Here is a 12,827-nt window from a genome sequence, read left to right as displayed (position 1 = left end):
CAAGAGTGTCTGCTTAAAGAGCGTGTTTCTCATTCCAAACATCATTATTTCCACCTTTCCTTCTCCCACATAAAAAATACGAGTAACTACAGAATTAACCTACATGTTTCTTAATCACTCATTGAAGAAAGAAAGTGTAATATATATACAAATATACATATATACACAATGATATACTATTTAGCCACAAAGAATAGTGAAATCATATCATCTTCAAGAAAATAGATAGAACTGGAAACCTTCATATTAAAGCAATAAGTCTTATTGTGAAAAACAAATACTAGATTTTTCATATGCAGACTCTAGTCCAAGAAAGAAAAATGAATGACCCAGGTGTAAAAGATGGAAACTGATTAAATTTGGAAAAAAATGTAAGAGAGGAGATGAAGAGAAACATTGTGGAGTAAATATGTTCAACTATTTCCTAGGTTTGTATAATGACATAAAAAAACATAAATATAAAAATAGGATAATGAAATTTATAAAAGGAAAAAATTTAGCAAGCTACATTATATGGATGTATGTGTATAACACAATAAAATTCTTTGTGAAATTAACATTTGCTAATAAAAAGTCAAAAATGCATTGGAGTTGTACAGTTATATGTTATTTTCCATTTTTTGTTCACATATTTCCCTGATAAAGTAAAAGGAGAAATAGGTTTTGCTCATTTAGAAAGACAATCTTGTCCAATTAGCATAAAGATACTCGAGTTAATTAATGTCAATATGAAAATTTTAAATTAATTATTGTACTAGAATAATTCCAATGCACTGTTCAAATATTACCCTATAGGTATATACTTTTTGCTATTTATTGAATAAGTTGTCTTTACTTAATTACTATATGCCATTTTCTGAATGTAGTTTGGTATATGCAACTAGGATATATTATACCTGAACAGGAAATCAATTATTCAAACAGTTTTATCAAAAATGCCTCTAACGAAAAAAAGAAGTAAACCCAAATTATGTATATTTGAAAACAATACTTGCTTAGTCCTCTTCTCACATTCCCGATTCCCTTCTTGAGAATGCTACACATTGTAGGGAATTTGTTAACATGTTTTAGAGACATAGGTTGACTTTAAAACAATGAGTTAGTTTATGCTGCATTTTTTTTTACTTTATATCCAGAAAAGCTAAATTCTTACCTTATCATTTTCCTTAGACTTTATACTCAGGTTTCATCTCTGATGGGTGAAAGATAGAGATGTAAACATTTTTTAACAGTGGCTAAATTTAGGCTGAGGAATCTATGTACAACTATACTCATGCAGATAGACCTCAACAGTCACGTGACCACAATATCAAAATGTTAACCTATGCTTCCTGAAATCATGCTTGTGAGATCTTGTGTATTATAAACAGTGGTTATTAGCATTTGTTTTCAAACAACCTCATTTCATGGGTTAGGAACTAAAGTGAGATATTTTACTCAAAATTTAAGGAGGCATCCAAATTTAGTTACCAAGATATACAGCATTTAACACAATGTTTGAAAAATGCAAGATAAAGGAAATAATTTATAAAAAAAAAACCAACGTTTAAAATAAATAGAGAATCAGTATGACTGATTTTTCTTTTACCCCAGCTGCAATATGGCTTGCATGATGACTTTTCTGGTTGTATCTTTAGTTAGGTCTGATATTTAGTTGGAGAAGTTATGTTCTTTGATATATTAATTTGTCAGATTAAAGAGGAAATTAATTCCATGTCAGAGTCAACATCCATAATAATGTTACAGTTGTATTCTACTATTTTGCCAAAGTTTTAAATCAGCTTGAGTAACTTGGGTCTTTTTTGAATCTAACTAAATAGGTATGCAATTTTGTCAGTACTAGATTTTGACCACCATTTATTAAAATATTATTTTCAATTCTCTCTTTTCATGAGATTTTTAATTTCATTTATATAATGTGCTGATTTTTCCTTTAGATAACACATATTCAGTCTTCTAAAAGCACTGTAATTTGGAGTAGTTTTAAATTATGTACTTCATGTACACTGCTCTAATTGCATTTCTGAAATTTTTAAGTATGTCATGATTTTTGTGATTTGATATTGTAGCAATTTTTCTTTTAAATATGTACAGATCTTGCTTTACATACAGTTACATTTGTTTTAAGCAATTTGATTCATTCAAGGGACTTGCTATATTAGGTTCATCCAGATGAATTTAATTACAAATTAGCACAACCTTATTTCTGAGAGACAGTTATCCTTATAGTTCTACTCAAATTAACATGTATTTGAAGGTTTTGTACTTAAAAAAATAAAGTGGGCACAATATCTTTTTGTTCCTGGTGAAGTTCCAATTTGTTGGTTGTTTTCCAGCTGTGATGACTTCAACATATGTGTGTATTTTATTTCAATTGTTTTGTGTCTATATTTTGTTTCATATAATAGAAAATACAAAAAGAATCAATGATATAGAAGTTTTCCAAATAGAATTCTAAGAGATACTTCAATTTTTGTGACAACTGGGAATAGGGAGATCTTCTTAGTGGAGGGATTAGCAAAATAAAAGACATTGTTTGACGTGATTTGAATTTTGCCTCCTCTTGCCTAACTATTTTCAATGGTAATACTTCAAATTGTTTAGTGGAAAGAAAATAATTTCATGTGGATGAACTCAGAATTTTTGGTTTAATTGGGACACACTAAACATTCGTATTTGTTTTTTTTGCATTTCTTTTTTTTATTGTGAAAATACTGTACAGAGAGGTTGCAATTACATGGGCAAGATTATGAGTACATTTCTTATCAAGCATTGTAGCCTCCTCCTTTGTTTCCCCTTCCCATCCCTTCCCATTCATATTTTATTTTTAACTCTAAATTTTTTCCTTAGTTAAAACCACAGATGTGAATTTGTAATGTTAAAATAGCACCTAAAATTTATATGAAATTGTCGAAATTATTTTCACTTCACACTATATGCAATACAGAATGTAATAGCAGTAGTGTGTGAGATAGTATGCAATAATTGACTTTGGTGAAAATCCATTACAGTGGATTTTTGTGAAATACAAAGTAATGGTAAGAATTATATTTGATTCTATTAAAAAATTCACAGTTACATCTAAAAGTAACTCATAGTTATAAACTAATACTGAAAAAATAAGATTGTTTATTGGAAAAAGCCAGAAGTTTCAATAAGCTTGCTTTTTAAAAAATTGACTTGGATTTGAGCTTTGGTGACTGTAATCCTAGCTACTCAGGATTCTGAGATCTGATGATCGTGGTTCAAAGCCAGCCTGAGCAGAAAAGTCTGTGAGATTCTTATCTCCAATAAACCACCTAAAAACAAGAAATGGCACTGTGGCCCAAGTGGTACAGTGGTAGCATTGAGCTGAAGAATTGATGGACAATTCCCAGGCCCAGAATTTAAGCCCCATGACCGGCAAAAATATTGACATGGATTTTCACTTTATTATTTTATGATTTTTTATGAGTGGTTGTTCAGTGAAAAATGTCATTGGTGTTTATATATTGTGTTGGCATAAGATGAGCCTGCTATTATCTTAATTTAGCCAAAAAAAACCTCTGATCCTATGACAGCATAAATTTTATGGGAAATGGTTAAGACAAGAATGCCTTTCTGAAAAATATATACATACCCCCCCAAAAAAAACAAGAACAAAAGAAAACATGTGCCAGGACTAATAGTCTGTCAGTTTGTTTTAACTTTTAATCAAAAATTAAACTAATACTTGATAATATTTTATTAACGCATTTAAATTTTCTTCATCTTTCTCATTTAAGATTCACTTTAAAAAGAAATTCAAAAGGTGACAGTGTTTTTTCCTTACTTTTCCACAGACATGATTATTTCATCATTATACTGTATAGTCCATTATACCCAGAAAGTATTTGTTAAGGAAAAAAATAATTCCAATTCTTTGGTTTGCTTCAGTCTGTATTTAAAGCTGCATACCACATCTTTTCCACCATATTGTCAGTCTTCTCATTTGATACATTTCAATAAGTTTCTATCAGCCAGCAAAGTTTTACAAACAACGTGCTTTCATTCATTGTGCTTTCCAAAATATATCTCATAAATGTCAACAACGAAGCACAACCTGAAATATCTGTGGATTTTTCTACTTAGGGTGTAATCACATTCCACTACTTAGAACCTGCTGTTCACAGGCATTAATTGCTCTGTCACTTCCATGCTTTAGAACAGCAGCATTTGTTAGTGGCATACATTTTTGTTTACCACATCTCGTTTATTTTCAGCAAGAACTGTCTTCATGGAAGTTGGTAATAGATGAGGTTTTCAATCATGTGGTTTAATAGGCCTCTGTGGATATAGAATACCCATTTACGTGACTAAATATTTAAATTAATACCGTAATTATTTCCTTTAATTTTCTGGATAAGTGTTCTAAAATCTAGGTATTTTTAAAAGAAATATTGTACATTGTTTCCTTGATGACAATAAAATTATAAGACTTTAAATGCTCATATACCATGGCCATCTTAAATGAGGTGGATGCACTAGGGTTTGCATGAAAAACTTTTGGGACAGCATTGATGTTTTAATCTTGGATGGGATTTGATTGGGATTGTGGCAGGCTTTCATGGTTTGAGAAGAAAAACAAAAGGCCATACTAATACTTTTATCCTCTACATTGTTGTATTCATTTATTCATACACACATACAAACACACAGATAAACACATATGTTGTATGAAGACTGCAAGAAAATATTTTAATAGGAATTCCATAAAATATTTAGTCTACTGAGATCTGATTAGAATTTATAGAAATATCTAGTTGCTTCCACCCCTGGACAAGTCATTATCAATGGTGAAGTTATGGCCATTTGCTTTTAGAATGCCCCAGAAAGACCTACGTGTTAAAGAAAAATGACTTTCTATTTCCTCCCAGACTGTGGAGAATACCTGAATAGTTCTTCTGGAGATTAAATTTTTTAGAGTGAAACACATGAGAACTAGATTCTCATCTACTTTCTTCTTTTATCTTCTAATCATTCTAGGTCAAAACATTTCTCTTTGACATACTCCCCACCTTGACATTGTCTTGTCACAGGCCCCAAAATCAATAAAACCAACTGAACATACACTGAAACCTTCAAAGTTCTAAATCTGAGTAAGCCTTCCTGCTTAATAAATGAACAATAACACTTACTGTGGTAGGTTATAAAGCTAACACAGAAGTTTAGTCTTTCTAACACTGAAGAGTACATTAGAGTATGCTTCATTATAAAATATCTAACTCTATGTTGTATTTTGTGTTTTTGTTTCTGTTGATCCCAGGGCTTAAACTCAGGGCCTGGATGGTGCTTTTATGTTGAAGGCCAGTGCTCTACATACCATTTGACCTAGAAATCCATTTCCCTTGGTGGCTAATTGGAATTAAGTATCGAATGATCGTTCCTACTCCAGGCTGTCTTCACACTGTAATCTTCAGATCTCAATCTCTTACCTAGCTAAGATTACAACCTTGAACAACCCTTACCTAACAATGTTTCATATTTTGTAGAATTCCAATTCTCATTGTATATTTTGTAGAATTCTAATTCTCAGCATTGTATACATGCTCCTACTACAACATAAAAATTAAGACTTACTAAAGATATTTGCAAATTATATAATGGAGGTCTGCTCATTTTGTGACAATATCTGTGCTCATTCTCATCATTCCTTTATTTACTACACCATCAGCGTTCTAAAATCAGCTTCATTTCCTGGAGAAGATTACCAATCAGTTCAGCCAATATCCACCCAGAGGGTTTTAAAGCAAGCTTTAAGGAAGGAAGATAACATGAAGTGGCAACTACAGAATTTCTATGGAGAACTAGAAGGTTATCAAATTATATTTAACATCTTTCACATTTCTACCTTCCTTCTCATAATTAGGAAAGCATTGACTAACACTATAAATGTATTGCATTTAGAACTTAAGGATCAATTTTTTTCCAACCTGAAGCCTTCTTTTCCATGATTTTTGAAATAAACTTTTGGGAGATTTTTTTTATTGTGATGTGATTCCATCCAAAACAAAGCCATGTATATCAAGAAAGCCAATGTTTTCAGCTCAAGAGTACTAAACTTAAGAGGGAGAAAATTAAGGTTAACTATATTTGTTAAGCACAAATATAGGCAATATCAAGACATTTTGAAATTGTATAGCTTAGTGGATAAAGTGGCTCAAACCTGTAATGTTATCTACTTGGGCATCAACAATTAAAGAATTCCAGTTCCAGGGAAGCCTAGACAAAAAAGAAGTTTCAGAAACTAAACATTTGCTGGGTGCAGTGTTTTATGCTTGTTTTAGTAGGACTGCAGTCCAATCAGCCCCAGGCATAGTGATACTACCTCAAAATAAGCAATCCATCTACAATCTGCAGGTATGGCAGTAATGGAGATGCTATTTCACAAGTATAGTGTTTTGGGTTCAATACTCCAATACCACTAGGAATTTAAGTGTGTGCCACCAGACAGGGGAATAGAATTTCAACATGTGTATCTGGAAGGAGTTACATCATCCAATACACTTTGAAACTTTTTCTTTAACTCAGTGTGATATATCATTTGGATATTATTTCATAGAAGATAATAACTTAAGGACAAGCTTATAACATGTGAATTATGTGAATGAATAATTATACTGATGGCAAAGTGAAGTAAGATTGTTTAGTGGCTCTTGAATCACATCACAGGTAACCATGTAAACATGGTACAGCCTTTCGAAGGCCCTTATGAAGTATTTGAACAATCTCTGATGAGTTAATTGCTTTCAGAAATATTCGTTTGAGCCAACAAATACAGATCTCCTTTGATTTTAATTACGGTCTGCTAGCAGACTCTCACAGACGAAAAAATCAGAGGATGCTAATTTCTCTGATAAAATACAAAATAAAAATTTTATAATTAATATAACATGAAGACTGTAATATTAAATGAATATCAATAATAATAAATTAATAAATATTAATAGCACTCTTATTACTAGTACTCATATTCTATAATATATTGACATCCTTTGGTTACCTCAAATTTTTGAATATTTATAACTAAATGTAAATTGTTTGCAAATAGTTATTTGATGATGTTAAAAATGAGAAAAAGATTTGTATATGTATTTACTATAGATGCAAACAGATTCACCTGGTTATTTCTGATCCTTCTTTTGTTTGTTTCATTCATGCATGTGGAACAGGCAGAGAAAGGAAAATTGCAAACTTGCATTTACTAGGGTTAATTACATGAAGTTTATTTTGGGCTAAATAGCAGATTTTATAGATTAAATTGTTTTTGTCCCTTCCTTCCTCCCTTCCTTCCTTTGTTCCTTCATTCCTTCCTTTTTTCCTTCCTTCCTTTTTTCTTCTTTCCTTCCTCGTTCCCTCCATCCGTACCTATCTCTCTTTCTCTCTTTTCTTTCTTTCTCTTGTTTCTTTCTCTTTTTCTTTCTTTCATTTTCTTCTATTCTTCCTTTCTTTTTTTACTCAGAATATTTCGTTCTTAGGGGGGGAGGTCCGGTCGTGGGGCCTGAACTCTGGGCCTGGGCGCTGTCCCTCAGCTCTTCAGCTCAAGGCTAGTGCTCTACCACTTGAGCCACAGCGCCACTTCCGGCTTGTTTTTTTTCTTATGTGGTGCTGAGGAATTGAACCCAGGGCCTCAGGCATGCAAGGCAAGCACTCTACCACTGAGCCACCTTCCCAGCCGCCCCTCAGAATATTTCTTATGGCTACAGAAAAAATACCAACTCTTGTACAACAAGGTGTTATGAGTAATTATAAATATACTTGATTAATTTTAATTTTAATAACCTATGTTTAATCTAAGAAAAATTTTACTAAAAGCAACTCACCAAAGTTGCAGGATATGTAAAAAATATTACTGTTCATGATATTGTTTATTTCTTGAAACTAAAATAAGAATTTAGACATAATATTGTGTGTGTGAGTGTGTGTGTGTTGTTCTTGTGATTTGAACTCAAGACCTATCCCTGGGCTGGGAAGGTGGCTCAGTGCTAGAATGCATGCCTTCCACACATGAGGCCCTGGGTACGATTCCTCAGCACCACATAAGCAGAAAAATTCGGAAGTGGCTCACATGGTAGTGCTAGCCTTGAGATGTAAAGCTGAGGGACAGCACCCAGGACCAGATTTCAGGCCCCACAACCGACAAAAAAAACCAAGACCTATTCCTTAGTTGATTTTTCCCCCCTCAAGGATATTGCTCTAATATTTGAGTCAGAACTCCACTTCTGGCTTTGTGTGTGTGTTGTGATGAGTGTTTATGATTAATTGAGATGCGTCTCACAAACTTTCTTCCCAAGGCTGGCTTTTAAAAAATTATTTTTAATTAAATAATTATTTTTATTGTGAAAATACCGTACACAGGGGTTACAATTACATGGGCAAGGTAATGAGTACGTTTCTTATCAAGCATTGTTGCCTTCTCCTTTGTTTCCTCTTCCAACCCATCCCGTTTCACACCGCCCCCCATGCCCCCGGGGCTAGAGTTTGTAAAGTTTGTTTTTTGACATAACGACTTTTGCATCTCATTGTTGCAATGGGTCGACCTGTATCCCTATTTAAGCGGTTTATTTTTGCTCTTCCCCTCCACAAATTATACCATCATCAAATACAGTGAAAGCAGGGGATATACCTTGGTGGTGGGACATGTCTGAAACAAGCAGAAAAGGTCAGATATGTTGATGTTAGGTGAAATGAACCTCAAGATAAGTATTCAAATGTTTTTTTTTTCTTTCTTGTGATTGTTTCTAACATATTTATAAGATATTTTCTTTGTTGCCAAGTCTGACTTTGAACCCCAGCTTCCTGAGTAGTGAGGATTACAAGCTTGAGATATTCATATTCAGCACACATATAATACATTTAACAATAAAATAAATTTCTTATTCTTTGAATTCTAGAGGCTCAATTTAAGAAATTAACATTTAGATATTTATTTAGTTATTAAACCAGAACCTGCAGTGTGAAAAAAAGTTTTCATTTTTATGAAAAAACATATACTAGGAGATTTAAATGACAGAATCTTTGCACAAATTGAAGTACTCTAAATTCAAATGCAACAAAGGGATCGTTAAACAAATTTCTCATGTAAACTAAAAGCAATAGGCTCTGTCAGGGTGAATTAAGCAATTTTTCATTAAGGATTATCTACTGTGGTCACATGATTTTCTCTTCTTTTAAACTTAATCTTTTTGAAATAAAATATAGATACATACTTTTTTGAATATATAAAAATCTTAGATACTGCTGATATGTTTCTGAGGTTTGATTACCAAGACATTTCAGCGAAACACTGAATTTCGTGTATTTTATGTTAACAGTGATTTTTAGATATTGAATCAATCTCAATATGAGATAAAGCAAGATATTCCATGACTTATCCGTTTATCCTATAGACTTGAATATAAATTATTTTTGAATGTTGGGAAATTCATATTATACCTACTCTATAAAATAATTAAGAAATTAATGATTGTAATAGTATTTATTTTTCCTTCAACTAGAAAGAACTTCATTAGATGACAAAATCTTGAATGAAAATGTCATAAAATTATGAAAAATTCAAGTCATTATGAGTTAGATGATGTAGTCACTTTTGTAGGTCATAAAATGAAATATCTTGAAGCTTCCTTATCTGTTAAATGTATTTGCACTCAAAATATCGCTCCAGCAATTTCATAACCAAAACACCTCCATGCCAAATAGCTTCTCTGATTAATTCAAGTAAATATTTAGGAACAGAAGTTATCACAATGTATAGGAATATCTACCCACCACTCTAGAAATTAAATCTGAAATCTTAAAGGATTGAGATTAATAATTAGCTTTCACTATGTTGCCATAAAGAGGTGAACCCTTTCAAGTCAGCATAGTTGTAGAGATTTGGTCACCGAGAACTTGTAGTCAAAATGTATGTTAAGGTCAAGTCCTTTCCTCCTCTTCCTTCTTTTTCTTCTCTGTCTCCTTTTCCTTCTCCTTTTCCTTCTCCCTCTCCCTCTTTCCATACATTAGTTTCTCCCTCTCCCACTTCTATGTCACTTCTTCTTTAATTCCTGGATTCCATGAATACTCATACTCCATCACGTGTTCCTGACATGTGGTACTGTGCCACCACCAACCCAAAACAATTAAGAAACATAAACTGAAATGTATAAAATCAGAAGCCAAGATTAATCTTTCCCCCTTTTAAGTGAATTTTATAAAGTATTTTGTCATGTTAATAGGAGACTATCACAGCATGCTCTCATTTATTATAAGTGATTAGATTTACTAGAAAAAAATTTGACCAACATCTCCCTAATGAAATGATTGATTAAATTAATACTATATTAGGAAAAATCTACTTTAAAATATCAGATATACTTCAATAAGTGGCAAAAAAAATCACATCTACAGTTTGCTATGAAAAAACAGCAGAATTCAATCTGTTCCTCAAGGAAATTGACCTATAATTGGCAGTATTGTCAATTTCATAAATGATGTTAGAAGACTATAGAAAAAATTTCAACTCAAACTGCATGATGTAAAATTTACTTTGTCCTCTGTATACTATTTCTAGTTCCCAAAATGACTTGTATTTTATCACATTTTTAATTAACTTTAAGTAGTCTTATGGGAGTTATTGCTGTTTGACAAAGCAGTTTATGAATAGTGTTTAGTGAGGTGTTTTTTTGTTTGTTTGTTTACTTTTTTGTCTTCGGAGGTTTGAACGCTGGGCTGGGAGCTGTCCCTGAACTCCTTTGGATGAATGCTAGAACTCTATCACTTGAGACACAGCAGCACTTTCAGATGTTTCTGAGATTTAATTGGTGATAATAATCTCACAGTCTTTCCTGCCTGGGCCGTAATCAAACCTCAATCCTCAGCCTCCTGATTACCTAGAATTACAGGCGTGAGCCACTAGTGCCCGGCTTAATACAAAGGAACTTTTTTTTGGCTAGTCCCGGGGCTTGAACTCAGGGCCTTGTCAATGTTCTTAAGCTTCTTTTCCTCACGCTAGTACTCTGATTGTGTCATAGTGCCAATTCCAGCTTTTTTTGTTTATGTAGAACTGAGGAATCAAACACCGGGCTTCACACATTCAAGGCAAGCAGTTTATCATTAAGACAAATTCCATGGTCAATACAACGCATATTGATCATCATTATCACTCATCCTTCTCAATCCTATCTCATCCCTCAATTTACATAATTTTGTAGAATATTCACTGACTCGCAATGTCATGTATGGTCACTGAGAATATATCACAGATCATATTTTATTGATAATCATATTCATCACCGCACTAAAGTTATGCATTATATAATTCTGTGATTTTAAATTGTAAATTTTTACACAGATTCACCGACTACTATTCTAAAATTTTTCTTAAGGATAATGCAAATGCAATCTGTGATCCTTCGATAAAGTACAATGATTCTTAGAATGTTAAAGATTTGGAGTAAGAACATCACTTTCAGTTCTAGAACATTTTATCATCACTATCCTCTCAAAATACTCCAATATTTATTAGTAAACACTTCCTGTCATTATTTCAACCTACCCTCCCTTTAGCAGATATTATTTCATATTCAACCTCTACAGATGTGCCAATTTTAAAAAGCTCATATAATTAGAAAATGCAGTCTATTTTATCTATTTCTCCCATGTAATGTTACTATTTCCAAAGTAAGTCCATCTAAATTTTTCTCATAGATAGAGCATATTGTTTTGTATGCATGTATATAATGGTATTATATCCTCAATGGGCATTTAAATATTTTATTATATGTTATTGTAAAAGTTTTTGCTATGTATATTCTTGTACATGTGTCTCATTGGACATATGTTGAAATATATTTTGTATATAAAATTATGATTGAAAATGCTATATCATAGAGGCAACTCTACGTGTAATATCTTAAAGTTTGCCAGTATGTTTACCAAACTGAAAATATCATTTTAAATGCCAAGCACCAATGTATAAGGATTCCAATTTCTACATAATGGTTGTGCAAGGATATCTTATTGTTTCTATTTCCACTAATCTCTATATGTATGCAATGTCGTGGTATGTTATGATACATATATATATTCCTTGGTTGTTGTTATATTACTATAGAGATATGTATTTGGATTTTTGATAAATTATTCAGGATGGTTAAAGTTTTTCATTGGCATTAATATGCTCTTAATATATTTCTGATTCGTCTCTTTAAATAAATGTATATGTACACACTATGTCTGTATATATACAAATACCTATATATATGTATACATATTTAAGAATATAAAGATGTGTACATACATGTATATAAACATATTTGTATATTATTATTTTCATTTGTCTGTAAGTTATCATTTTACTTTATTTATCAAACATGTCCTTTATTGATTTTATTTTATTGTTACAATGTTGCACAGAGAAGACGGGCGCCGGTGGCTCATGCCTGTAATCCTAACTACTCAGGAGGCTGAGAACTAAGGATGGTGGTTCAAAGCCAGCCTGTGCAGTAAATGTCCATGAGACTCTTATCTCCAATAAACCACCAGAAAATGAGAAGTGGCACTATGGCTTAAGTGGTAGAGATTTAGCCTTGAGCTGAAGAGCTGAGGGAGACTTCAGGCCCACGACTACCACCACCAACAACAATAAAAAGTATACTGACTCAAAAAGCAATAGTATTAAGCAGTCTTAAAGATGGGCTCAAGTCTAACATTTTAGTATTATCTTAGATAACAGCAGCCTTCTAGTTCAATGAGCCATGAGCCTTCAAACTGTTGACCGAATTTCTTAGTTTATTTAGGCAATCACTATAAGTATGTATTTTCTCAAC

The sequence above is a fragment of the Dipodomys spectabilis genome, unplaced genomic scaffold (assembly GCF_019054845.1).
Source record: "Dipodomys spectabilis isolate Male_0828 unplaced genomic scaffold, ASM1905484v1 ptg000129l, whole genome shotgun sequence".
Lineage (NCBI taxonomy): Eukaryota > Metazoa > Chordata > Mammalia > Rodentia > Heteromyidae > Dipodomys > Dipodomys spectabilis.
This window is presented reverse-complemented; position numbering follows the sequence as displayed.